This window comes from Coptis chinensis, chromosome 1, assembly GCF_015680905.1.
Source record: "Coptis chinensis isolate HL-2020 chromosome 1, ASM1568090v1, whole genome shotgun sequence".
In the NCBI taxonomy this organism is placed as follows: domain Eukaryota; kingdom Viridiplantae; phylum Streptophyta; class Magnoliopsida; order Ranunculales; family Ranunculaceae; genus Coptis; species Coptis chinensis.
In genome coordinates this window covers 70591528-70617593 of record NC_141456.1, presented here as the reverse complement: position 1 = coordinate 70617593, position 26066 = coordinate 70591528, and positions in this window count along the sequence as shown.

Genomic DNA, 26066 nt, shown 5'->3' with positions numbered 1-26066 from the left:
GAATTAAATTGCTTGGGACATAGCGGACACTAATTAACCTGAAACTAAAACTTACCATATCTCCCGCTTAATGCATCCTCCTCCTCGTTAACGAGACGAGGTTCCTTCGCATCCTGCCAGTCCATTATAATTTGCCAAGCTTGTCGCCATTTATCATCGACTAATGCTAACCTGTTAAGTGTTATCATGTCTGATGGGATGTACGGGGCAACCAAATGAGGATGCACCTGCCATCCCGGCCAAGTCATTATTCGCAATGAGCGAACCACCAAATTGGTGGGTCTCATGACTTCAACCCTTTTCCAATCAGTGAATTGTGCACATAATTCAGGTAAACAACTACGCATGATGCGGCTGACCAAAACAGGCATAAGAAGATACTTATGCCTCATGCTTTGGGCTCTCTTAAGACTAGCGACTAAAACTCGGGGGATGTCATATCGGCGACGTCCCTCAGCTAAAGCGAGGAAAATGTCACCAGCAGTCTTCGTTTGCGTAAATGAACCGCCATTCCCCAAAATATTCATCGGGATGAATAACATGGTGGTGCCTACGTTTAGGGAAAGGCTACCAAGGGGCAATGCTATATAAGCCCCGGTCCATTACTCGAAATACCCTCCCCATAATACTCATGGAAATATGTATAATCATACAGGTATGCATTATCGGGTCATATATGCCCATGTGTGAACGAGGATCGGTATTGGTAACCCATTAACTAAAGCGACCACATTTTTATCGAATTGATGTGTCGTGTCCTCGACTCTGACAGAGAAATTCTTGTTCTCCATCCCGATTACAATAGAATTTAACATGGTCGTAGAAATAAGCGATAAGTTGTGGTGAATATGAATCGCCATCATCGACCGATGAGATGACGCCATCCTAATCAAGGGGATTCTTTGTCGGAACCAATGTCCATAGGTCTCGGTGCCCAACACATCTTTGAAGGACTGTTCAGGTATGACTATAGGAGATGTCATCACAATAACTCTATGAATAGCTCCACAAAAATCCTGGAATGACCGTCTGAAAATTAGAATTTTTTGCGTTCACAGAAGGCGGATGCTTCCGGGTAGGGAAGCGGTCGGCGGCTCGTGTGTTAATTATTTTTACAGTGTTTTGGCGCGGTCGCTACAAGGGAGGGCTGGTCGGCTCGACAAAATTTTTGAAAATGTAAAGGGCGCAGGTGCGCTCTGAAGGGCTGAAACCGGAGTTTAGAGCAAAAAGAAAGAAAACTTGGAGTGGAAGGTGAGGGATGATGGTGGGATGTATTGTGGTTTGTTAGGGTAGAAAGGATGGAGTTTAAATAGGTTAGGAGCTTCCAAAACAAATCGGGAAGTTCCCTATTTGTTTGAAGGCAATTTCCGGAAATAGGAAAATTCCCAAAACCGTAAACGGAAACAAGCCATTTTCATGATTTCCTAAAAATCCTGGTATCTTTCATACTGGATTTAGAATAGGAACTTCTAAACTCTCCTAGATTTCATGCTACCACCACACAAGTCATAGATATGCCGATATCGGCCAAATTATCAACCTTTCCTCCAAGACAACTTAACATATATATGATCATATAACGACTTATGCTCTCGGTCTAAATATTTCCACCCCCAAACAAGTTCGAGAAGGTGGGATAAATGATAAAACAAGCAGTACTCGAAAATAACCAATTATATTAAAAATAAAATAAAATATAAATCCAAACAACATTAAATAAACACATTACTATTTAAATTTAACTACTGAATTAAAATCCTTCTAATAAAATGAAATTATGAAATAACAGCGAACTCCAACTGGGGTGAACACCTAGTTTTGTGATGATGATGGACCCTGAGATGGAGATTGGCTCTGGGATGGAGAATGATTTGAACCATCTGTCCTTCGGTGACGACGCTCATGCCTGTCGGACTCGGCTGAAACAGAGTCCTCCATGGGTGGCATGCGTCGTAGCATCTCTATTCGGAACAAGCGTTAGGCTTCCATCTCAATACCGAGTACTGCATACTGGGTTTGTTGTTGCTGGTGAAACGATTCCAAACCTCTGAAAATGATTCATGAGGATTTTGTCGAAAGAAATGGATCTTGGAAAGCATCTCATCCGTCTTTAGGGGTGGGTAAAAATGTTCCATAAACAGCTGAACAAGTTTAGCCCACGAGTCCACAGAATTAGGCGCTTGGGCAGTTAACCAAGACGCCGCCTTATCGGCTAAGGTGAAAGGGAATACCCTTAATTTAATTTGTTCCGTACCAACCGTAGGATGGTGGAATGTTGTTAGGACTTGTTCAATCCTACGCATGTGCTGATAAGGTTTTTCATGGTCTAATCCATGAAAAATGGGTAACAAATTAAAAATATTTGGAGGGATTCGGAAATCCCCCACTGGGTCTGCTAGAACGATACAAGATTTGGGGCTATCGCTCAAGGCTTTGTAGAAGTCAGAGAGAGGAGTCTCTCTTTCTTCCGCCATTATATCAGGTGGTGTGTGAAAAATAGTAGCTAGAGGTGTAGTGGGTGGTATACTAGATAGACTTGATTGTTGATGTTGTTGTGTATTTACGTTCGGTGTTTTGTTCGCCGCACCTTAACCTCATACAAGGCTAAGACCAACTTAGCTAAACACGTCAACACTCCAAACAATTCTGATATACTAGTATAAACCTCTAACAGGAGATGCGAGGTGTGGAAGAAAAGAATACCTGATTGCATCCTTGCTTCACTTATGAATAGCGTCTTGTTTACGCTTGTTCAGTGTATATAACAAGTTAGAACACTGAAAAATATGAAAGATTAAAGTTCGAATCAAAACTGTCGAAATCCGAAAAAAATTTGCTAAGGGCGCTGGTCAGCTACAGAAGCATTGTCGCTCAGTGTATTTTAGAATTCCAGAGTTTAAGGCGGTCGCGGCTCCACATTGGGGCCGATGAGTTAGAATGAGTTAGGCGGTCAAGGAAAGCCCGCTCAGTGTAATTTCTGACCAAGAATTTTTCAACTCTGAAATGGACAACCACAGTATGAATCAAACAAGGGTGGGTGGGTGAAATGGGACTTTAAGAACAGTACTAACACTACGAAAACAATACGAAAGTGAAACTAAGATGGCAGCGGCGCCATTTGATAAAAGGTAAATTTGATTAGTTTTACCTACGAAATAAAGCGATGAACTCTAAACGCAAGTAAAACTAAACTTGATCTTATGGGTTTATGTTTATCAAAGATTCTACTCTCAAGTCTATGAGATATAGTGGAGTAGAGTGATTCGTTCCACTCCTAGTCCTTTCGCATGCTGTGTTCTCACGTGTAAGTAATCTAAACTTAAAGTCTAATGAGAGATTTACGAAAAAGGCAACTAGACTACGATGCAACTACCCACGAAATGCAACTAGTCGAAGATGGGAATAACTAAGGGAATGCTACGTTGATTCGATGATAAGGAGTTAGAGGGGAATTGATTCCACCTTAACTCGACTTAATCCTATTAACTACAAATCGTTGTAATCCGAATTGAACTGCTTCGCAGAACAATTGGTTCTTCCTAATCCCTAATTACACATGGCATTTCTACCAATTAATAACTAGCATGTGAACGATTAAACCCATTCTCATGGTGAACTAAACGTTTCTAGAGTGGAAAGGAAATTACGGCGAATCTACGTTAATCGGAATCAAGCTTTCATCAAGGCTTCTCAACCCCCTCTAATGGAGGTTTAGCCGAGAATCATTACGCAATCATTTCCGATTAAATTTAAACTAAACATGGTATAAAGAATTGAAATTTACTTAATTAAACAATAATGAAATCTAATTTAATGACTAAAATGCAATAAGGACAGGAATTGAAATTGGATCTAGAAATGGAAATGACAAAAATCGGAGTTGATAGAAATACTACTTTATTGACCTAATCAAAATGAAGAACAAGATTCCAAGGTTTAATCTAATATAATAATTGGATTTGAAACTACACTTAATAAAAGCCAATTAAATAAAACTAGATCTAGAAGCTATTTTAATGGCTACTTCATATTCTAAGCTACTTTTATTTTCTAACCTAAAAATCTACCATTAACAAAGAATTAACCTTTTGTTTTTATACTTTCAGATCCAAAAAATCGTGCATGGGCTTGGAGCCATGTTTTGGGCCAGAGAATCAGGCCCAAAACCCAATTCTTTCAGTCCAGAAAGGCCTCTTCAGCTGCAGTTGGCTTCAACAGACTGTCTGTCCACTTCTACTCCTCTGATTTTGTCATGGCTTAGACCATTGGAAAGCTCTTTCCGAGACGGTCGTTTTGACATAAGGTAGGCCCCATTCCGAGGTCTGAGTCCAAAGATATGTCCTTCGGAAGTTCTGCTAACTTTGTGTGTTGTTTCTGCCCGCGTCGACTTTTCAGCTTTTGACCGGGCTTTTAGAAAGGCTTTGTCTTCTCGAAACTTAGCCTTTAATCATGGAACTCCTTAGTAACCGACCTTTGCTCCTTTATCTCGCTAAAGTGGCACATTTCTGCACATAATGGACTTTGAAGCCTGAAATGCATAAAAACACGTGATCAGTGTTAACTCTTAATTATTACTCACATAATTGGTCTAAAAGTATGACTGTTAAAGGGTTAAAACTACAGTTTTGGGCTCTTATCAGGTATATCGGCAAGACTGAGAAAGAAGGGCAGCAGTTGATTTTCTGACTATCTCTACTAAAGCACGAGCCTGGGGCTGCGACTTGGTTGTTTTCCGAGTGAAGCCGCGACTGTGAGGCTTACTCTTAGGAGGATGGGACGCGGATGGGGGAGGAGGTGAAGGTTGAGGCTTCCGTTCTTTCGGGGGTGGTGGACGGTTGAACGGGGCAGAGTATTTACCCAAGGTATGCAAAGCGGGGTCTGTCAACAAGGGGGTTCTGTGGGAGGGATCTATGCTGAGAACTTCAGCTTGAGAAGAGCCCAAGTTGTGAATCTGTTCAAAGACCACGGATGTCACGCCGGCATAAAAGCAGGATTTCGAGTCGATCTTCGAACCTGTGTAATAGAGAAATAAAGATAATGAGTGAGTCCGCGGCACAATCGACATAAGCAAGAGATGTAGTTAAGCGAACTCACCGCGAGGTAGAAAAGTGAGGTGATTGAGAGTCACTTCAGAGGGTATATCCGCAGACAGGAAATTACCGGAGACATACAGGGGGTAGTGGTGCCAAGTTTTTTCCGAGGTGGTGATTTTGAGGATGAAGGACTGTTTACCAAGACGGACACAGAAGGAGTGGTACCCCACGCTCACGTCTTTGGTGCTTTTGCGTATATAGTAATGAGAAATTATGTCGTGGAGGACTATTTGGGGATCATGGTGGTGGTTGTAATGGTTCGCGGCATACATGATACGCCAAAAATTTCCTATACCCTGGCAAGGGGGAATGTTGAAGTGGTTGCATACTTCAACATCTAGTAGAGACAGCGGCAGCCGTGAGCCAGAGACAATTTGACCAATCGTGGCCACGAGACATCCAGGTCTGGGGGGAACTAAATGGGGAAAGTGAGTCACGTCAGGCACGTGCTCAAGAAGGATATCCTCTGGTATGCCATAGCCAACCCTAATTGCTTCTAGGTTAGGTCAACGGGAGCGTGGGGGAGGCAATGGAAGTTTAAAAGGCCGCCGAGTGGTGGAAGGGGCCGCGGTGGGATCTGACGGAGGAGTTGACGCCTCCGCATATGACCGCAAGGAAGTCGAACCCTCTGATTGGGAATCCGACATCGGGAGAGAGTTAAGGAAGATGAACAGTTCATGAAAGGAAATGAAAAAGAGAAGAGGAAAGACTACCAACCTGATGCACCAATCCAATGGCAAGAACGAGCGTCTGAGCAGCAATGAATGGAGAAATGAAAGGAGAGAAGAAATCTAAAAAGGGGGAAGGGCTAAATGCAAGGACGAGAGGGGGGTAGTAGAGAAAGAGAATAGGGAGTCCAAAATGGCGTCTGGTGAGAAAGAAGGAGGAGAGTGAGAAGTAAATGAGGAAAAGAGAGGGAGCGAGCGGAATTTGAAGTGCAAAGGGGGTAAAAGGGTAAAAGAAGGGGAGCAGAAACCAAGGAGCCATCAGTTGAACCAGAGGAGGCGCGACACGGGGAGGAACGGGAAACGAGGCGGTCCGAACCAAGCACGCGTGGGACACGTGTACGGATAATAATGAACCGTGAAACAGAAGCCAAGAGAAAAGGCTGGAAAAGATAAGTTCTCGAATCCACGAACATTCAAGAGGTTCCCGGACTCGAGAGGGGAATTGTAGCGACCCAATTTAAGATGGTCGGGGGTCCGGCGGATAATGGATCCAAAAAGAGGACATACGGTGGTATGGGTGGCATTCTAGAAGGGTCGTGGACATAGGAGTCAAGCTTGATGGCCGAGAACCAAGGACTGGCAGTGGAAAGTCGCGAACTGAAGGGGTAGCTAGCCTGGAGTTGTACCATCGGGACACATGCCCAACACGAGCAAGGGGAAAACCCTAGGGTCGTACGGGAACCCTCCACGTGGAAATCGATGGACCGAGAGATGGAGGGACAGGTGGAGGGCCTAAGAGAGAGGTGAGGGATTATAAATAGAACAATAGAGGAGGAGAAAAGGATAGGTCACAACAAACATGAAAATGGAAAATAAGTAAATAACAATTTAAAATAACAACATTTAACCTACTCCTAATGACCAAAGATTAGATCTAAGGTAAAGATCTTTCTCTATAATTTTGGTTTATATAGGAAACCATTTACAATTATACCCTTCCTTCTAGAAACAAACTTATGGGCCTTTGACCTAAGCCCACATATTAGAAGTCTTGAATTTGGTTTTAGGTCCCTTGGTCAGTAGCTTCCAGCCTTGAGTCCTTGAGTATTTGACTTTGACAGTTGACTTGACTTTTGACCTTGACTTTTGAATTTGACTTTCCGGCACTTTTGCTCCTAAGCTGGAATCTTCCCAAGCAGCGTAAATAGCTATCCTTTTTGTGCCAAAATACATGTATTAAGAATATGCGTCCTAAATGGCATGTATCCTGCAAATGATAGCAAAAGCTATAAGTTATCTGTTTATTAAGTATAAGAAGGGCATATTTGAAGCATTATAAAGGTAATAAAATGCACATTTGAGGAATAATCAACTACCCCCAAACAGCATTTTGCTTGCCCTCAAGCAAAAGATGAGAGAAAAAATTAAGATCACAAATGTGTGATTTATTATACTAATCTCGTTTCACAGAGTGCGATTGCATTGACCATATGCAACAAGGCCTTAAACTACTAGGAATTCCCTAGTGGACGAGCTTAAGCCTCGTGAGAGTTTTCTAGAAAAGGTACTCACAAACTTCCTCTATTTAGTGCAAAGGGTCTTGTTTCTTTATTTATTCTCAGATGTTTATACATCTCATTAGCGGGGTAATAAAGAAAAGCTCCTTTGAACTCAGAATAATTTATATATAGTAGTTTAAGCATCTAAAGATTAACGTGTAAAATATGAGCGGTGAAATGCAAAAGTAGAGTCGTTTCCGAAACTTTTGGAAAGCGTCCTTAAGTTCGGTCCTCACAGGGGTGTGTTACAATCACAACTCTCTGATAAATTCACTCAAGTTTTGCTTCCTCAAGTGTAGAGGGCTTTTATATTCCTCTCATACTCGAATGATGTTCAAGAAAACCGGGGTCGATTGATCACAATATCCACTTACTATCATATCATCCTATTCCTAGTTGAGCTAGAGGTCTTTTATTAGGAATTACATGGCTAAGATAGTGGTTTAGAAATAAAGGGAAGGGAAACAAACTCTGATAGGTTGAGAAATTGGGTCTTCAAGATATTTGTAACTAGAGAAGAACCTTATTTTGTTCTTTGCTTCCAAAATTGTGATTCATTCTTTTAGCCCTTTGGCTTTGTGACTCCATATGATTTTGAATTTTTGGGAGTTCTAACTTTGCTTTTGTTTCTTTTGAAATCGACTCTTTTTTTTTTTGAACTCTTGGGAGATTTTGATCTTGAATATTTTCTTTCTCTTCTTTCTATTCTTTTTCTTTTCACTTTTGAAGCTTCTAACTATTCTATTTTTGTACAAGGCTTTCTCTTCTCTTTTTACATATCATTCAATTCTCAACTCGTCAGCTGGGTAAGCTTTTTATTTTGTGTGGTAACGGTTCAGAAATTGAAAGAGAAGAAATAAAAAGGCTTTTAACGTTTATTTGGTTATATCAATCCAAAAAGGGCCTAAATTCTCTCCTAGGATATGGCATGGTGATCAAGCAAGTGGACATGTTATATCTCTATCCAGACATCCTTGTGTCATCACTCAATAATCATTTAGATGACGTTTTTGGCTAGATTCTCACAGGATATGGAACTTAACTGTTCTAACCTTGGTCTCTGTTTCGACCAAATATGATCAAAACTAAGTTGAAAAAAGGCGAAGAATGTAGAAAAGTAATTAGAAAAATGATGGTGATGGGGGAATGATGAGATCAGCCTTACCTTGCGTTTTGCCCTCATTACCCAAATTATCGGTATGGAATGTATTTATATAGTAGAGTAGAGAATCTTGTAACTCAAGTATTCTTGTACCTTGGATAGAATATAACTATCAACTGAAATTATCTCTTTGATAAGAAATGAATATACATTAAAAGCCATCAAATGTGAGTTAATGGCCTGTACATTGATCCATGCATGGACTTTAGCCATCTAAATGAAAATAGAGTGTAGAAATCTATGAAAAAGTGTAGAAACTATTGTATGTATATTAGTCTGAGTTCGAAGAACGAATCTTTACTCTATTACTATAATGAAACTTTTAAACCTTTTATTCATCAGGGAAAACAAGACTTTTAGTACTAAACAGAAAAAATATGTTTGGTCTGTTCGAAATATTTTAAGAAAAAAAGAAATATAGAATATCTATCTAATATAAAAAAATGATAATAAATAAATGCATAGTTTTTGCAAAGTATTATTATACCACCCCCAAATAGAAATATGCTTTGTCCTCAAAGTAGGAAGAAAAGGAATGAGATTACCATAGGAACATGAGCAAAAACGACAGTAACTTGTACTCTGTTCGTCGTTATGAAAATATACTACCCCGAAACAAATTTAGAGCATGGGTTGATAGAAATAGAAATAGAAATTCATGGTTTATCTATAAGGAAAAAAAATGTAATTATTCTAAAATGAAATTTTTGGCTTTTTTTTAATTTTATTTGGAAAAACATGCATAGTGTAGAAAATAAGAAAAATTTAGGCATGATGTATTTGTATGTCATTCTGCTCATATACCACAAATCCTCATACATTCCACAAAACACAGATAAACATAACAAATGATACTAAAAAAACTAGAAGTGTATAAGATAAAAACAGATACTACAACGACAATAAAAAACATATAACTATGCGGACACTAGGGAGTTGCTTAGTCAGATTCCACGAGGGATAACTAACAATATCTAGATGAACTCGAGCTACTCATGTCTCTCTCTCGTCGGGCTCTCGCAGGTGGAGACGCCTGTGGAACTAACTCGTCTCGTAGCTTCTGAAGCATCTAGAGGGTGCTGTCCTGAAAGGTAAGATGCTCCTATTAAATTGTAGTCAACTACTGATGTAGTAAGCGTTGACCCTCATGCATGAATTGCAAAGCATCCAAGGGACGCGTGAACTGAGACAGATCTCTCATAGCAAGGTAGTCCACTAGAGGTGGAGATGGAGTGTCGTCATCGTCGATACCGTGCTCGATCTCCTGTACAGCCTCTGCGGACCAGTCGTGCTGAACGCATTGAAGGTAGACAAGAGTGAATGTGGCAGACTTGACTGCCACAAAGTCAGTCGAAACTGCTACTCCCCAACTAAGCATGAGCCTAGTTACAAGGGTAGGAAGGGGAGCAGTACTCCGTCTACACTGAGAAACTTGGTCCGACAGGAAAAAAGCAATACATAACATGTTGTTTCGGGTCTGTAAAATCCAAATAATGTGAAGGATCAAGTTACTGATATCTATAGGTTTCGTCATTCCCCCAAGGTTGTGAGCAATCCATGTTGTCATTGCCAACTAGTTCTTTCTCAGAGAAGTCTGCCTCGCGTAGGTGGAACCATTGACATACTCGCCCTCTAGCACAGTCACATGCATTAAATCAAACATTGTGCCATGAAACTACTGACTCTCAGGTACCTCGTGTCGCGCTTCAATACCCAAAACCATGCCAATTGTCTGCCTCGAGAACACATAAGAGCGACCCCCAAACGAAACGGTAACCAAGCCTTCGTTATCGCGAGTTATGCCGCTATAAAAAGCTTGAACAAGAGAAGGGGAGTAATGGGCGGTGGGTTCTAGAAAGAGTGGCCTCTAACCTCTTCTAAGGATTTGTGCTCTGAAGAAAACATAAAAAATCTTCGAATCAAAGAGATTAGAAAAATCTATCTCGGGAACAATCTTTCAATTGGCAGCATTAGAGGGTGTTTTAGTTAAATTGAAAGTGGGTATGAGGGAGGGTAAAAGTGGGCGAATTGCAGCTGAAACTATTTTTGATTTGGTGCAGGTTAAGGTGCGGCGCGGGTTTTGGCAGGCGCGAGTCGGCTTTGAGTGTGTGAGCTAGGGTTTTGGGTGGAGAAAATGGTATGTCGGGCGGTCGCGTGGTTAGGTTATAAACCCGCGTATGATCGTCGGTTGTTGGGTTATTTAGTTTTGAAATTTTTGGCCCAAGCCCATATGAAATGTGGAAATATCGAAAAGGTCCCGTTTCATTTCCTAACGTGTAAAATGCAAATCTCCGCTTCATTACCGGTCTGATTTGGACAAACGAACTGTCAAAACGATCAGCATAAAAAATCATATCCAATGGTATATCACATGCTTTGATCCAAGGTTGTATGACACACAAAATGATAGATGAATGCCTTGAAGCTTAAAGATGACATAAGCTGTATACACGAATGAGCTCTGAAAAGAATAAGCTTAAAGCACACGAATAGCGGAATGAATAAAAAAGAATCTTATGAGAACAAAGGAAAGGGATGGTGGAAAGAATATACAAACGTGAAATCAAAGACTAATTAATTTCTTTGGATTATATTTTGAAAAATTGTAAACATGTAAGTTAGATCCCCAAGACTCGAGTCAATCCCAACTAGAAGGTTTAATGACTCTATGAAGTTGAGCTCTGTGCTTTGGTGTAAGGTACATGCAGACTGTAAATATGGAGCCTTCGCTTATCGACTGAAGCCTAGGGCAGTCTGGTGTTTGACATCTCAAGCACCAGTTCTCCCTGATTGCACGCCATCTGCGGGCGTAGGAACTTTTTCCTGCACCAGGCGTGGTAGTGTGAATTCTCTTCCAAATATCATGTTTTATATCAATTGGAAGAGATGCAAAAATTTCTGAATCAGAGGGTACACGTCTCCATTGAGCCTTGCTCGGTGGAGAAGAACTGTCTTTAGATATTTTGAAAGGTTTGTAGAAGGGGGAGCGAAAAGAAGTTTTTGAAATTTTTAGCAACTGGAAATTTTGTAGAGTTTTTAGAAAAAAGAAGGGGGAAATTTTTGAAGTTTTTATTCAAAATGAGTCTTTAAATGTCAGATTCTCGAGACAATAATAGAGTGGTGCATGATAGAATTAAACAAATATTGGTTTCACTTTGGGTTACACCATTTGTTTAATTCTAAAAGTCGACTCATCGTTGTTGTTATTGTTTTTTTTTTTTTTGGAAGTTCTTGTTTTTCTTTAAAAACATCTTTAACAAGATAGATGGTTTTTGCAAGAAGATAAAATCATATGTTTACCTAGTATCATTTTGGTTACTCTGGGACGTAAGATTTTAATTTTTATATCCTCCAATTTTTGAAAACTATGTAGATATATATATAAAGGACTCTGACACAAGGAGTGATAAAAACATACCATAACAGATTGTCTTAGGCAACTTACATGTCGGTCCGAGTAAACCCAATCCAGACGGGCAAAGCTTCAGTTATATGAGTTAGGGGATTTACTGCGCAAGACATGGAATGTCCTGACCCGTGCGAATAGCGTGGTGATATAGGCAACCCTTAATAAGCAAAATTGATCTCAAACCGACCTTAGATTGCGATTTTCTAGGGGTTGGTCCATGTAGAATCCATTTCCCATTTTGAAACAAAAACACATGACTACTATTGTGTCAAGAATCCTCTATTATAAAAATCAAAAAAACCATGAACTTTTATAAAAACAACAAGGAAAAGCTAATTCTAACAAAAGGAGTGTAAAATAAAGAAACTGAAAATTGTATACTTGCTCCATAGAGGTACACTACTCCAAACTACGAGTAAAAATGCTAACAAGGAATATGCAAGTATATATGGACTCAAGGCTCCAACACTTACAACCACACACTCCAAGTGGAGTGGTCCGGTTACCTCTTCTAATGTACTGCAAAGAAACAGATGTAAGGGAATGAAAGGATTGGAAATACATCACGGAACAGAGAATTTAGGTTATGGTAGCTTCTAAGGCTGAGTTCGCTTGTTTAGGATTAGGAACTGCTTGTCTTGGGAACATAATTTTCTGGGCTTTCTATTGAGTTAGGTGGCTTAGAGTTTGTTGTATGGACACCAAGATTTGAGATTGCTGATACATCAAGGATAGCATCATCTCGGATGTTTTGTCTAATAGGACATTAGTAGGTTAGGTAACTGGTACTAAGTTTCTTTGGTTGTTGATTGGTGGATTTTGGTAGTTCTGATTAAAGTTTGATGAAACTATTGCTCTATTCTGATTGTTATAGGTACCTTATCCTTGTCTGAACTAATTGAATGTATTTTGTGGTTTGACATGATTTGTGAACCCTAGAGGTGGTTGGTTTTTTGGATTAGTATTCCATTGGAAATTTAGGTGTTGCCTCCATGGTTCATTTGGTATATTGAAAGAACATACTTCTTCTAGTTGAAGTGATGTTATGCAATTGAGTAAGGGACAGTGGGTAGATACATGATTTAGATCTAGATAGAAAGTGCATGGTGCTATATCGATGTTCATGACTAGTTGGGGAGTATGGTATTTTTTTTTTGCTTACAAGGGCATCTATCTTTTTAATTAGTGAGGGTTTCGATTAGGGTTTTCATCTTTGGATCAGATTTTACCTTAAATATACCATTGGCTTTGGAAGTACTGGGCTGGGATGTTCTAGAATTGTTTGTGTCACCCCAATGAGTACTCTTTTCAGCTTGGTATTCTAGAAAGGTTAGAGCTTCATTAGCACATTTATCAAAAAAGTTTCCATTACTCATGATATCTAGTGTGACTTTGTGTTCTTGGAGAAGACCTTTGAAAAAACATTGGACAAGAGTAGATTTTTCGAGTTTATGGTGAAGACATGAATGGAGCAGGTCAGAGAATCTATCCCATGCTTTAGAGAATGTCTCACTCGGACTTTGTCTGAAGAACTGTATCTTGCTTACTATTTCCTCTGTTTTCTTCGATGGAAAGTACTTCTTCATGAAGGAAAACACTACCTTTTCCCATGTATCGAACTAATCGGGCTTTTACGATAGAAGCCACGCGTGACTCTTGCCAGCTAGAGTGAAGGGAAACACTCTCAGTTTAACTTGAACATCATAAACGCCCAGATGATTAAATGTACTGCAAACCTCATATATCCAGCGTAGGTACGGTGTTCGTATGGTAACTCGTGTTCGAGACCGTGTGTCACACCCCAAATTTCTAGACAATATTTAAAACAATTATATTCAATTATCTAGAAACCCGGGGTGAAACAAAACCTAAAACCCTATTATCAAACACAAAGCAAACATAGGTCAGCAAATTGAATTTGCTAGTATAAGTAGACTAACAACAAAATATATATAATAATCTTTCAAATTAATAAATATAACATTACCAACCATTTCAACTTGGAAGACAATATAGTTCCATATTCCAAAACGGCGTGTAGTTTCTTCCCAAGTAAGATTTCACCCCCAATATACAAATTTCAAGAATCTCATATAACAGTACCCATCATTCCCACTTTCCAAAATAACTCGATCACAACATAAATACCACTTACATTCCATTTATTAAATGCACATATGATAACCTAATTAAATATGAGTTTGGTATACCTTACCTTTAAGCCAACACGTCGTCTTAGGGTAGGATATTTACGTCCCTGCAGAAAAGATTAATAGATCCTACCCTCCGGCAAAACAAAGTTAGACGTCACAATAAAATGATTTATCTCAGCTAGTCAAATTTTCATTCATAACCAAACCTCATTTAAGACATTTAAGTCTAATTGATATAACCTTGTTCGTCCCGCATATTCGGGGAATACCACTTACCATAATACTTATATCAAGGGTAGTCATTCATATGACATCATTATGTCATAAAGTTTCTGCGTGCATAACCATAGATATCAGACTATCACAAGTCATTAATATTTTTGTAATAACATATCAAGTTATAGTCATTTCGCAGTCACATAGAAATCACAATCATTAACTAATATTATTCACAGTCATACCTCACATCCATAACATCACACAATTCATATACTTTTACTTAAAAACCACTCGTCTACTTATAAGAATGGGAAAATATCACACCCAAGGAGTACATTCATCCCTTGTGAGTATCAACTCATACAAACTACGTAAACATTTCTCATAAGAAATCATATACATTATATGCAATAACTCCATCACACATAAAATCAATATTTTACTTTGCTTATTAATTATCTCATTGACTTATTTATTAAAAGACACAGCCCAACCTTTAGTTCCTACTCCACGATTTGCACTACACATATTTGCCAAATCACACATATCTGTGTGCCTCACTCACACCGAGTACCACTACAAGACATATGTCCCAAGCGGGATATTGCCTCCAGGAAACATACTTTCATCTTGTAAACTCGTAACTTGTGAGTCACAGCCATTTATGGGCTTTCCATACACATAATCACAAAACCTCCTTTGGGCATAACAAAATATTAGGTCATTCATGGCACATTCAATGAATACCTTGGGTCATTCCCGCCACATTCAAAGAATACCCATCATAATACTAACAGGTCATTCATGGCACATTCAATGAATACCTTAGGTCATTCCCACCACATTCAAGGAATACCCATCATAATACTAGCAGGTCATTCATGGCACATTTAATGAATACCTTGGGTCATTCCTGCCACATTTAAGAAATACCCACCTACATTCCCATATATTCAAGGAATACCAACCATCCCGCAAGGCGAATGCCTAAGTTCCTCTCTAAGGCGGCTTTTCACATGACATCATTTGTCATAAATATTTTTTTTCATCAAAGAGGCATGGAGAGATCTAAAGATGTGGGCGACACATTAAATTTTCACTAGACACTTTTACACTAGATTTTAACACTCAAGACTTTTCATTTATTATAATATTTTTATTACAAAACAAACATCGTCTCAAACAATAATTCATTACTAAAGATTCCAAACACAATAACTAATCAACTCACCTCATTATCAATTATATAAATCATAGACATCAAAAGGTTCAATCAGGAATAATGCATTAATTAAATATCTCGTGAATACATTTTAAACAACTACAATCACGTACACAATTAAGTTTTTTTTGTTTTTTTTTTTTGCTAAAAGGTAATTGATTAAAAGAATAAAAAGAAAGTTATAAAGGAAAATAATAAGAAGATTAAAAGTTGCCTAGTGTGAGTAACATCAGATGTGTACCCACCTATTACAGCCCAAAATTAATTAGAAAAACGAAAGTAAGTAGTGAACTTGTTCTCCAGGTTTCTCATGAAAGGAGGCCTTGTGCCCCACCATTTACTTTCCCCCCTTTGTAATGCTGCGCCATGCCTCGAACAACTATCCGCTCCTAAGTTAGTTTCTCGCTATGTTGCAGTTACATTAATCCATGTGGCTTTCTCCTTCAGCTGCCTCCATTTAGCTCTAACTTTCCAATGTACTGTGTCCTCTTGAAAGGCTTTAACCACTGAGGAAGAATCTGATTCAACCCAAATGTATTTCCAGTCCATGTCCAAAGCTCTCTGAATTCCTTCAACAACAGCCACAGTTTCTGCCATATAGTTAGTTGCAATACGTAAACCTCCTACTGCTGCCCCCAAGAATTCTCCTTTGTAGTCCCTTAGTACTATGCCCCAGCCTGCCATACCTGGGTTTCCCCTTTAGCTCCCGTCTACGTTCACTTTAAGAATCCCCGGGGTTGGGGGAAGCCAGTAGCATTCACTAATATGGGGGGCTCTTCTCGCTTTGTGTGGAAGATTGAAGTTGTGCAGAGCTTTCATGTCCGTCATGCAATTATTCATTGTACCTGATGAACAGTGGTAGGCTCTGATGATGGCTCTCCTGGTGAGAAAGCAAATATCCAAAAAACTGGATTTCTTCTGTTCATAAAGCACCTTGTTTCGATTTTTCCACAAACTGACCATGCAAGTCAGCGAACAAGCTTTCCACATATCCAAGATCAATGCGCTATGGTGCTTGCTTTGTTGCAAAATATCGTTGAAGGATTCTATACCTGATCGCATGCTGAAAATTTGCCGCATCTGATTCCAAACTCTTTTTGCAAGAGGGCAGTGGTACAAGATGTGATCTATGGTTTCTTCTTCTCTTTTACATATACAGCACGGAAGCAAGCTGTATCTTCCTCTTTTGCAACTGATCATCTGTTCTCGATGCCCCTCTTACTAACTTCCATGCAATGCCTTGCGTTTTAGGGAGTATCTTTGCGCTCCATATGAACCTGCGACCCATGTGCTTCACCGCTTTTTTTTCCCGATGTCCTCTCATGTGTTTCTTTGCTCGAAAAAAGTCCTTTACCATCAGAAAGCCATACTCTTTCATCGGCCTTGGAATCATCAGGATGTTGGAGAAAGAGGGGGTTAATACCAATTGCTTGAAGCACTTGTGAAAAGTTACCTGAGAATTCCCAATCCCGACCCTGAATGAACTCCTGTAGCCTTCCTTGGAGTTTCTTTATAGCGTCACTATCTGCTGGGAAGAAGTCGCAGATGGGTTTCTGCTGTAGCCAGTTTTCTCGCCAGATATTAATTGAGGAGCCATTCCCAACTATCCATCCATGGAGTTCGGTCATCTCCTTAAGTGCCCATCTGATGCCCCCCCCAAACTGTCGATGTCTTGTAATTGGTCTAGGTTCCAGATCGAACCTGGACCAATTACAATTAAGTACTAACATTGTACACATATAGTTATCACAATAACTAATAACTAATATATAATATAGTGTAGTGTAGTGGCTGAATTTTTTCTCAAAGCTGCCTATGTATCCAAATCTTTCAAGATTGGAATCAAACCTTCGTAGCTCTTATCAGCCACATAGTCAATGCTATAGTTTTTTCTATATTCATCCAAATGACATGTAACTTAATTATTTAGAAACTAATGTGTGTAGATATACTTTTTCATGTCGAACTCGAAGTCCCAGCCTCAGCCCATCTAGAAGAAAACTTAGGTAGAAAATGGCAAAAATCCTAATTTTCAGCAAATTTGATTTATGGGGGACTATCTTCTTAATGACATAACGCTTTCCACAGGTGTCCAAATGCATCGAGGCTTTTTGCATTGAAAAGCTAACACACAGAACTTACTTTCTTATGTTTTACAAAAATATTCAATCTCATTTTAAATGTTTGAAAACTAGGCTCGAACACAGTGCGCAGAAACTGATTTCTGACGCACTATTTTCTGCCAGTCAAACTTCCAAACACCATAATTAATTTCATGGGCCTCAGAAATCAATGAGGCCAATTGGAATAGAAAGAAGACTTCCAAATCTTACTTTTTCATGTTTTCATAAAAATTTAGTTCAAACTCTAACTAAATTAAAACTGGACTTGAACACAGTGTGCAGAAACTGATTTCTGACGCACTGTTTTCAGTCAACCAAACTTCCAGATATCATATCTACCACCACAGACCTCGGAATGCGACGAGGCCAATTGGGTTAGACAGAAGACACAGAAAATAAACTCACTTTTTCATGTTTTGGCGAGAGTTTGAATCTGACTCTAACTATGTGAAAAATCGATTCCAAACCAGGCACAGACCGGATTTCTACAGTCAGAAAATTCTGACATGCTAACTTCCGAACACCGTAACCATATCCATAATCCTCAGAATACAACAAGGTCAATTGGGTTGAAAAGAAGACTTCCAGACCTTAATTTTTCGTGTTTTAAAAAAAAACTAGATCAAACTCTATCTAAACTAAAACTGAGCTTGAAGTCAGACCAGCGCTAAGCTTATAATTTCTTACATCTAAAAGAGAATATCATAAGTACTGCAAGTCAATTGGTATAAGGGCTTACTACCGAATGTACCATCTAGATCGATCCATCCACATATATATATCAAAAAGATAATTTGCGCAAGTAGCTAAACTCATTCAAAAACAATAGAACCCAATTATCTAATCTAAGTGCATAACAGTTCAAGGTAATAAGAAGGATGCATATCACCGTCTACTTCTGGAGCTTTGTGTCAGTAGCACAAAAACCAGACTTCTCATATATATATCTAAGGCCCTTCAAACCTATCAAAGTCCTGCAGACCATCAGTAGTTATATCCATAACACTCAAAGATGTCACATAGCTCAGGAAGACTTATAGTTATTTTTTTTATTACAAATATCTAAAGTGGTTCCATTTGCTCATTACACAGGGTCAGGACTTTCTTCTGGTGTCAACTTTGTTATTTCAGTTGACACAGTTGTGAGGACTGTTCCGTGCCTCATTGTATCCGTTATCTCTTTTCTAAGATTAAGACCAAGGCTTTTAGTGGCTATTCCCATGGATGATAATAAAAAAAAGGATTCAATGTTTACAAGAATCATCTTCGCCTAGAGTAACTATTATATTTGTAACCCTTTTTAAACCAAAGTTAATAGAAGGTGACCTCTGGTCAAACACTGTTATAAACATGAAGTTCTTCCAAGATATATATTATGTCGGCCATCCTTGACCACAAAAACTATACCCACAAATAGTTATGCCTAACCAAATTGAAACTTGAGTTCGCAACTCAGAATGCCATTTTAATCTTTTTCATCAAATTAATATTTTCATCACAAGGTTCCAATAAATAAAATAAATAAATAACTAATACAATCATATGATTATCAATCAAATACATTTTTTAAAGAAAAGGTTTAGACTACTCACTAGTGATACGCTCCTGTTGCGAGCAAATCTCCAGCAAGGAACCTCCCTTTTCTTCTTTGAGTAAAATTCTCTCTCTCTCCACTGTTTAAAACTCTTTGTGTAAACACCATTTTTTTCAAAAATCCCTTAAAAATAGGGAATGAGGTTTATCCTCTTTACCCTATCTCTTTCTAATCTTTATCCTTTTTATTTTTTATCTATTATTATTATTATTATTTAACTTTATATATATTTAATTAAAAAGGAGAATAAAAATAGGGGTGTTATACTGTGAAAGACGGGTAAGAGATTGAACACATTAAGTGGATACGGAAATTGCTATTGAGCTGTGTGAATCGTATACAAGATGGAGGTCCATCTTGTAATGGTGTGTAGAAACTAGATAGAGGCTATTCAGCTTGAACTACTTCATCCACCATCCTAATAGTTGGAAGATGAAAAGTAGGAGAATGTCGAGATCGACGTGCTCTCCTACGTGGGTAAGTTTTAAACACGCTAAACTTTGTATAGCCTGAGCATAGTCTCATGCACGATTGCAAGACTATTTTAGAATCTACTTACATGCGCACACAATTGTGTTGGATACTCAAACAGTGAAATTTGTTTGTAGCTTTGAAGTTTTTGAAAAGTTTGCATGCAATGTCTATAGATTAGATACTATGCCCTGTTTGAATGTAACAGTGGGCGTGAAACTGGGTTTTTGGAACTATACGCATCGATGGAGAAGATCACTACTTCACGAGATGATGTGACACCAAGAATCTCACCCACGGTATTTCTAAGGGAGGAGAGTGAGGAAGGTGGTTGTTCCATTGGAATCTGGTAGTTTACTACTCTCTTTGTTCATGCTAGATTGGATCTGCTTGGTTGATTTTATCTTTTTAATTTGGTCTATGTAACAAACATTTCACGCAACGTCCATTCTAAAGTAGGTCCTAATCCCACTTTTTGTTCTTTTATGGCTCAGGTTTAGCCTTAACATTAAATGTAAAGACGAGACTGAAATGTAAATCACACAATCATCCAAGCATGCTTAGTAACACACAAGTATCCTCTTACACTTTGTAGTGAGGAGGTTTAGAAATTACCTCCCAAGGTGTGCGTACACGACCCTTGGGGGGAAGACAACGTGGTGGGATTGACGAAGTGTTTGGTGTCTTGCGTGTCAACCCACCATTCGAGCTTTTCCTTACAGTTACAAATTTAATCTAACTAAGACCCACAAGTCGGGTTAAAATATTGGTAAAGCCAATAAGTTACAATTGGTTGCCTTCGTGGGCTTAAACTATAATAGCGGTAAACACGAAAATTAACTACGTTTAACTTAATTAACTATTCGCTTAATTAAACAAAATACATAAAAGTTTGGAAAGTGTTCGTCAAAGATTGGAACTTCAACACCCAAGTTGGGTTATGATGTGCACGCGTGGTACTACTCTTTCGTGCCACGCACATCCAACCGATCAAAGTTGGTTGAATCCCCAACTCTTGGTAAGTAAACTTAAATAAAAAAACTAAACTTCCAAATCTTAAACTATTTTGTATTTAACCTAATTAATTTTTTTGTGTTTTGACTTAACTATATGATATTATCTTAATATAAATATGCATAAATAACAATTAATGAAAACTAAAACCTAAACATGCTACTAAACTAATTTTAATTTTTAATCTTGCTGATGTATTACTACTTCATTTTAATTTAAAAAAAAACTTTTAATTTTTAATTGAATTTTTGGTTTTTGAAAACTCAAAAACTTGTAAATCTATCTATTTTTTATCTACTAACAGTTAAATTAAACAGACTATGGTAAATTAAAGTGGGCTTACATATGAAGATTCTGAGCCAACAGAATCTTCATCTAATGAAAACGAGGTGTGGCGCAGGTTAGGTAAGGCGCGGTTGCGTGTCAATTGCGTCCACTGGGAAATAGTTCGCGGGAGCATGTAGTACGCGGACGCGTGTTTGACATACGCGAGCACATTTTATTCGCGGGCGCTTGTGACAATCGCAGTGCATGTTTTTTTTCTCCGTTTGCACTCTGTTTTCTTCAACAAGTTTTGGTGACTCGTCTCGTTCTACTGTCGGGCTCCGTTTGCTCAGAAAAGTACTGGAAATACACCAAAATGAAACATCAGTAGCAAAAATTAGAAAAAAAACTAAAAAATTGAAATGAAGATTGAGAAGAAGGGTTCAATGGTTGTTGCTTTTCTGAATCTTCCTCTTCCCATATGAATCCCCAGTAGCAGCGCCATTTGAAAAAGAAAATTTGATAGTGGTGAAAAGGGTTTTGTTGTTCATCTTAGATTCTTTGTTTAGAGGAGGGTTTTTGATGGATGAAACACCAAACTTTGTAACTCTTCTCTCCTAATCTATTTTGGAATTACTCTCAATCTTAAACTTGTATTGAAATGATTAGAAAACTTGTATTGAATTGATTAAGAACTTGGTTTTACACTAAAGCTTGAAGAACATGAAAATGGAAAATAAGTAAATAACAATTTAAAATAAAAACATTTAACCTACTCCTAATGACCAAAGATTAGATCTAGGGTAAAGATATTTCTTTACAACTTTGGTTTATATAGGACACCATTTACAATTATACCCTTCCTTCTAGAAACCAACTCATGGGCCTTTGACCTAAGCCCCCATATTAGAAGTCTTAAATTTGGCTTTAGGTCTCTAGGTTAGTAGCTTCCAGCCTTGAGTCCTTAAGTCTTTGACTTTAACAATTGACTTGACTTTGACTTTGACTTTCTGACACTCTTGCTCCTAAGCAGGAATCTTCCCAAGTAGCATAAATAGCCATCCTTTTTGTGCCAAAATGCACGTATTAGGAATATGCATCCTAAATGGCTTGTATCCTGCAAATGGTAGCAAAAGTTATAAGTTGTCTGTTCATTAAGCATAAGAAGGGCATATTTGATGCATTGTAAAGGTAATAAAATGCACATTTGGGGAATGATCACCATGTCAACTTGTACCTAATCCAAAATCAACAAACACAACCTTTGAATTAAATGGTAGTTCTAGTAATGAAAATATAATACAAGGAGAACTAAAGGTCATAACTACTCTCCATTCATAAAAAGTGTTTGACAAAAAAGTAATAATGCCTTAGGATTCCCCACAACAAGATAATGAAAACTTACTAGATACCATAGTTTAAACTAAAGATCCTACCACGGTTGAAATACCAGTTAAACCTCAACCTAAGGGGAAACTAACAAAAGTTAAAGAAAAGGGTAATTTGGGTTAGTTAGACTTACCCCCGTTTTCAAAAATATTAGTGAGACCCCCCCCCCCCCATTTGAGTGATCCAACGGTCAAATTTCTTCATCTGAAAAAAAAAATTCATCTCGTAACCGTTGGATCTTGCAATTGGGGGGGTATCACTAATATTTTTGAAAATGGGGGGGTAACACTAATTGCAACTAGTAATGGGGGGGTAAGTCTAACTAACCCTACTTATATTGACCCTTATGCTAAATATAGAGAAAAACCACCATTTCCCCAGAGACTAGCTATACTAAAGAAGGATGATAATTTTGATGAGAGTAGGAAAGTTTTTAAAAATTTAACTATAAACCTACCTTTCCTCATAGCTATAAAATTTTTTCCAACATACGCTAAGTTTCTTAAAGATTTGTGCACCACAAAGTGGAAAACAAATACCTAAAGAAGCCTTCTTAACAGAATAGTTTCCCTCTTTATCTGAGCACAACGGAATCATTAAGTACAAGGACCCTGGTCGTCCCACTGTACAATGCACCTTAGGCGATACTTTCATAACAACTGCTCTTCTAGATCTAGGGGCGAGTGTTAACTTACTCCTGTTTTACCATTATAAATAATTAGGTATACAAGATCTAAAACCAACTAAAATGACTTTGCAGTTAGCTGATCGTTCGCTTAAGTATCCCAAAGTACAAAACTTCTATTATCTAGCCGATTTTGTCATTCTAGACACATAAGTCACCCATGACTCTGTTCCTATCATCTTAAGGAGTCTTTTCTTGGCAACTGCCAATACCCTCATTAATTGCCGCGATGGTTCGATGTCCATTTCCTTTAGAAATCTTGTTATTGAGGTAAATATTTTTAAAATGATGCAACAGACACCAGACATAACTATAGATGGTGAAATTGGCATGATAGAGAGCCTCGCTCTAGATTATTTTAATAAAAAAATTCTAGATAATCAGATGCACAAATTTCTTTCCTTTGGCAGTACTGAGGATTCTTACATCCAAGAAGTATATGACCTCTTAGAATCTACTCATATCCATGATATAGCTCCTAAGTTTGAAGAACTCATTCCTGAACAAATCTACGTTTTAGAGGAGGAACACCCTCTTGATTCCCTCATTCCCACTCCTCCCACCCCTGAGCTTAAACCTTTTCCTGCTGAGTTAAAATACATTCATCTTGATTCGGATGGCACTCATCCGATTATTATATCATCTCAGTTATCTGCTACTGAAGAGGCAAATTTGATTAGGGTTATTCATGAACATCGTTCTGTGATTGGTTGGTCTTTAGACAATATTAAGGGTATTGACCCTAGTGTATGCAACCATCGCATACATTTGGAGGAGAATGCAAAAACCTCTTGTAAGCCACAACAATGTTTGAACCCTGCCATCAAAGAGGTAGTTAGAGCGGAAGTTTTGAGATTACTCGATGCTAGCATTATATACCCCATTTCAGACGGTGAATAGGTGAGCCCAGTTCATATAGTCCCTAAGACATCCGGTGTTACAGTCATACATGGCGAATTTGTATTGATTATAGGAAGCTTAATGCTATGACATATATAGCTTTGTCAACCAAATGCTTGAACGCATAGCCGGCCATATAGTTGTAGGTCATATTGTTTCTAAAAATGGAATAGAAGTGGATAAATCTAAAATAGATAAAATATCGTCTCTACCTATACCACGGACTGTCCATGACATTAGGGCTTTTCTAGGCCATGTAGGTTTCTACAGACGTTTCATAAAAGATTTTTCATAAATAGCTAAGCCTTTAACACAATTGCTTTTCAAAGATGTCATTTTTTATTTTAATCATGACTACAAATAGGCTTTTAAAACTTTGAAAGTCGCTTTAACCTCTGCACCTATCATAAAACCACCAGACTAGTCAAAACCTTTTGAACTTATGTGTGATGTTAGTGATTATGTTGTTGGTGTTGTGCTTGGATAAAAGTTAGATGATAAGTCTACTGTTATTTTTTATGCTAGTAAAACCTTAAATGATGCTTAATGTAATTACACTACTACTGAAAAGGAATTTCTAGCCGTTGTCTATGCCTTAGATAAGTTTTGTCCGTACTTAGTTGGTTCCACGACAATCGTCTATATAGACCATGCCGCGCTTAGGTACTTTCTCGCGAAGAAGGATATTAAGCAGAGATCGATCCGTTGGATTCTTCTCCTAATTGAATTTACCTTAGAAATTAAAGATAAAAAATGAGCTGAAAATGTAGTTGCAGATCACTTATCTAGGTTAACTAATGAAGATGACAGTGATTCCGAATCGATATTTGACTCTTTTTCGGATAAGCATCTTTATTCAATTTTTTCTGCACCTTGGTATGCAGACATTGTTAATTTTTTAGTGTTCGAGATCATTCCTGACATATGGACTAGAAATGAATGCAAGAGATTTTTGGCAAGAGTTAAGTTTTACTACTGGGATGAATCCTACCTCTTTAAATATTATGCGGATCAGATAATTCGATGTTGCATTCCTTAGTGGGAGCACAATGAAGTCTTATCCTTCTGCCATGAACAATCATGCAGGGGTCATTCTAGTGGAAAGAAAACTGCCACCAAAGTTCTACAATGCAGTCTTTATTGGCCAACCCTATTTTGGGATGCCCTCTTGGTCCTCGAATCCTCTAACAACAAAGGTTGAGATTCTAACTCAAGGCCTCTCTGACCACTGCCCTCTGGTGCATAGTTTCATGGCAACAGGTAGAAGACACCCTCCTTTTCATTTTTGCAATGTGTGGACTCGGCTATAGGATTTTGAGCCTACTGTTAGAGAATGTTAGGGTATGGCTGATCATAGGAGTCCTTCGTTCATGTTAACAAGGAAACTCTAAAGCTTGAAAGGGGTGTTGAAGGGTTGGGCACGAAATTTCTGTACTGACACACAAAGACTTGTACCAACCATAAGGATTGAATTGATGGAGGTTCAAGAAAGGCTCAATCTTACACCTCTTGATCTGACTCTATGTGCACAAGAGTTTACAATAAGGGAAAAACTATGCCATTTGCTTTATCTGGAGGAAGTAGAATTGTACCATAAAATAGATATAGATTGGCTATGTTTTGGGGATAAGTGTAGTGAGTTTTTCTTCAATGCCTTGAAGGAAAAATAGACCAGAAATCTTGTGTGGAGTATAATTGATATGCATGGAACCAGAAGGGAAGGCAAAAAACAGGTAGCTGAAGCTTTCTTGGTATATTAGAAAGAGCTCCTGGGAGTGTTGTCTGATGCCAATTATGATGCTAAATTTCTTAGTAGCATTTCTATTAAAGAGGTAGATCCTATTATTATCAAGTAGCTAGTAACCCCTATTTGTGACACGGAGATCAAATAAACTCTTTTTTATATGGAGGATAATAAGGCTCTAGAACCTGATGGCATTAATGCATGTTTTTTCAAGAATAGCTGGGACATTATAGGAGAAGACTTCACGAAAGCCATCAAGTACATTTTTAGCCAAAAGCAGATTACAGGAGGTATAAATGCTACATTTCTGTGTCTAATTCCAAAAAGGAACAATGCCTCACATGTGGGTTCTTGCCGACCTATTGCATGTTGTAATATTGTTTATAAATGCATTTCC